This window comes from Euprymna scolopes, chromosome 17 (assembly GCF_053919585.1).
Source record: "Euprymna scolopes isolate OS-2025 chromosome 17, ASM5391958v1, whole genome shotgun sequence".
Classification (NCBI taxonomy): Eukaryota; Metazoa; Mollusca; class Cephalopoda; order Sepiida; family Sepiolidae; genus Euprymna; species Euprymna scolopes.
This window is the reverse complement of record NC_136498.1, coordinates 7238545-7242294: the sequence shown is the minus strand read 5'-3', so window position 1 is coordinate 7242294 and position 3750 is coordinate 7238545.

Sequence of the window (3750 nt, the reverse complement as noted above, 5' to 3'; positions counted from 1 at the left end):
TGGCATAAGTAACCGTTCGTATCGGTTAATTCCAGTTTTTTGAAGCAACTACAAAGAAAATAAAACTAAGACAGGTCTTCCTTTTCCTTGTGAACGATCCCGCAACGGTGTTAAGTGGTGGAGGGGAAAGGAGGAATTTATTAGAGAGAAGAGATTATACCACTTCCATTGATTGTAACCGGTTTTGGCCGTGAACTCTCCACAGAAAAAATAAAGGTATCTACGATTATCGAGGGAGTGGAGAGGAAATAGGCCTATCACACACCTCAGATATACTGCTGCAGTTTGTGCGTATTACATTTGCATGAAATGTCTTTAAATTTAATCCAATTAAGGTCAAAATCAAACGAGAAAAATGAGTTCATTCATTTATATATATATATATATGTATATATATATATGAATAAAAGTAGGTATGATATTGTGATGTTATCTGAAAAAGAGAGAAAAACCTGTATCCTTTTAGGGAATTTTCACCGTTTCGTCACCATTTTCGGGGGACGTCTTCAGGAAATGATAGAGACGATTGAAAAACAAAAATATACCATGATGATGAGGTATGTCTGCTCCTCATTGTATATTTTTGTTTATAAATAATCTCTGTAATGTCCGTATGAAGTCCTCCGAAAATGGCGACGAAACGGTGTAAAATTCCCTAAAAGGCTACATGTGTCACCTCCTTTTTGATATATAATCAGAATGTGAGATATTATATAATTATTTACACAACCACACAACGTTGCAACTCAAAAGAGGCATGACAGCTAACAAAGAAGTATATTTTAGTAGGTTGGCTGACATCGCTTTTGTGAGCTGCGACTTTGCTTAGGTGTGGAAAGATATATATATATATATATATATATATATATATATATATATAAAATTGCATATTTAGCTCATGCACAAATGATTTTGAAATTTAGAAAAGAGCTACTAGATGTGAACCTTTGAAACACGAGTTGTATTTAATTTATGCCTATTTCGTTCTGAGGAGAGAGAGGGGGTAGGACGCCGTTTATGAAACTTGGATTGTTCTAATTCAGATTAACTTTTAGCAATCAATAATAGTCCTTAAATTGTAAGTATTACCGAATTGTTCTTTTCCATTTCGGATATAAAAAAGAAGAGTGCACTATATGAGGAGCGTGCAACAAGTAATGCCCCAGATCCACGTCCCATAGCAGTAAAGCAACGAAACTTGGGACAGTTATTAGTCTTTCTCTACATAGGAACAACCCCAGAGTTATGCGTTTCTCCCATCGTGTGATGCAGCTTTGTGGACCGTTTCGGTAGAACACCTCAAGTTGGTCCTCCAACCACGACGTGACTTCAGAAATCAAGGCTGCATCATCTGGGAAACGCTTTCCTTTCAAAAACAACTTCATGGCTGGGAAAAGGTGAAAGTCAGAGGGTGCAAGTTTTTTTTTTCTTTTTTATTACGTTTTCACTCCAAACAAGACGCATTGCCACTTTGGTGTAGGGGGCTAATATCAGGGGCAACAACTACTGGGGCACTATGCAGAGATTTGGGCAGCAATATGGCTGTTCACGTTGCACTTGAACTTCTGCACGTCAGTACAGTTGGGGAAGTAGGGACCTGGAATGGAATTCCAAAGTCTAGCGGTTCTGGGGAAGAAACTACTGGAGTAGAAAGATCTTTTACATCTAGGGACCTCTACAGTTGGGGAGTGGGATTTTGCAGCCTGTCAGGTCTGTCGAGGGTGTTCACGTCCTGGGGGCACAAGTCCTTGCAGTTCGTCAGAGCATTCACCATTAAAATACTTATAGAACAGGCAGAGGAATGCAACGTCTCGTCGATGGGATAGAGGCTGAAGCTTAGATGCCAGTTAAGGGCCTATCAGATTTGCGACTCTCTTTTGAACCTTGTAAAGGAGCGAGAGACTAGTAGCCGATGCACCATGCCAAATATGACAGCAATACTCCATACATGGGCGAATGGTTGCCTTATAGAGGTACAGGATACTTTTGGGTGGTAGTAGGTTTCTAGCACGGTAGAGAGAGCCCACCTTCCTCGAAGCGGCCCTGGCAATGCCCTCGATGTAATTGTTCCAACTCATGTTTCCTGTGAATGTTAGGCCAAGGAGCTTGAAGGACGTTAGGCCAAGGAGCTTGAAGGACGTACTCTCAGAGTCGTTGGCCATTGCTATAGGTGGTAGAGAAGGTTTCTTGTAATTATTGAATGAAACTAGTTTAGTCTTGGCGACATTGAACGTGACCATCCATTTTTGTCCCAATTACACTACAGATTGGAGGTCATCCTCTAGTGTTTCTGCCATTTCTTTAGATATGTGTTCATTTGTTTTCCTGTCGTGCCTATTAAAGAGTGTGGTGTCATCAGCATATATACCCATCTCAGAGGCATTTTTGTCGGGGATGTAATTTATGACTATCAGGAACAGTAGAGGTCCAAGGATAGACGCCTGACGCACTCCCGCATTTATATCATATTGTTTAGATGTACGACGGTCGAGGACAACCTGGATTTTCTCTTATCTAAGAAGGATTTAATTATGTTAAGTATTCTACCAGTGATACCGTAAGATCTAATCTTCCTGAGGAGACCCTCATGCCATACCCTGTCACAAGTCTTAGATATATCCAGATCTTCCGCTTTGCCCTCCCCCGCTTTGTCCAGTGAATGGTGCAAGGTCAGGAGAGTCGGTAGAATGGGGAGGATTTCATAACCACACGCCCATGCCTCTGATCTGGCGACATGCAAGTTATGGACCGGAGCGTTGTCCTGCAGAAGGAGGGTACCTCTTCTGATCTTGCCCCGCCTCTTGATTTAGATAGCTTCCCTTAATTTCCTCAAAAGATAAGCATAATATGCTCCTGTAATTGTGGTACCCTTTGCCAGGAAATCTGTCATCACTACTCCGTCCTGGTTCAGAAGACTGTGAGCAAGATCTTGCCAGCGGAGGGCTGCACCCTTGCATTTTGGGGGGTGGTGAGTCTAAGTGCTTCCACTGCATTGACTGGGCGTTGGTCTCTGGATCATAGTGGTGGATCCAGGTTTAATCGTGTGTAATCAGTCTTTTGAAAAACTGTGACTCATTTTCTTGGCACATCTTCAAATTCATCCTCGAGCACTCGACGCGTTCTCGCTTCTGGAATGGTGTGAGTAACATAGGGATTCATCTGGCAGACACCTTATATATATATATATATATATATATATATATATATATATATATATATATATATATGCAAATGGTCATGAATGATAGTTTCCACAGACCCTGTACTAATCTTGACATCTTCAGCTATTTGGCGAATAGTACTGCGTCGATCTTCCAAAATGGCAGCCTGAATTTGACGGACAGATGCCTCATCAATGGCAGAAGACGGGCGACCGGGTCTGGGAGCTGTTTCCACAGACTTCCGGCCATGTTTGAATTCACGATGCCAGCGTTTTACAAGGTCATATGATAGGGCATTATAACCATAAGTTTCTTTCATTTCATCAAAAGTCTCCTGCCGTGTTCCCCCTTTTAAATACAAAAACCGGATCACTGCTCGACATTCAACAGGCTCCCTTTCACACCTGACTCAGTTCAAACACTTGTAATACAGAAACCACAATTAGTTCAGCACTGTAATTTGCCATATAAGCCGTAGAGGTATAAATCTTTGCACATGCAAAATTTCAGCTAGATCAGACAACTGGAAGTGGGTCAGGGGCATTACTTATTGCACGCATCTCGTATTAAGCCACATTTGAAAGATTTA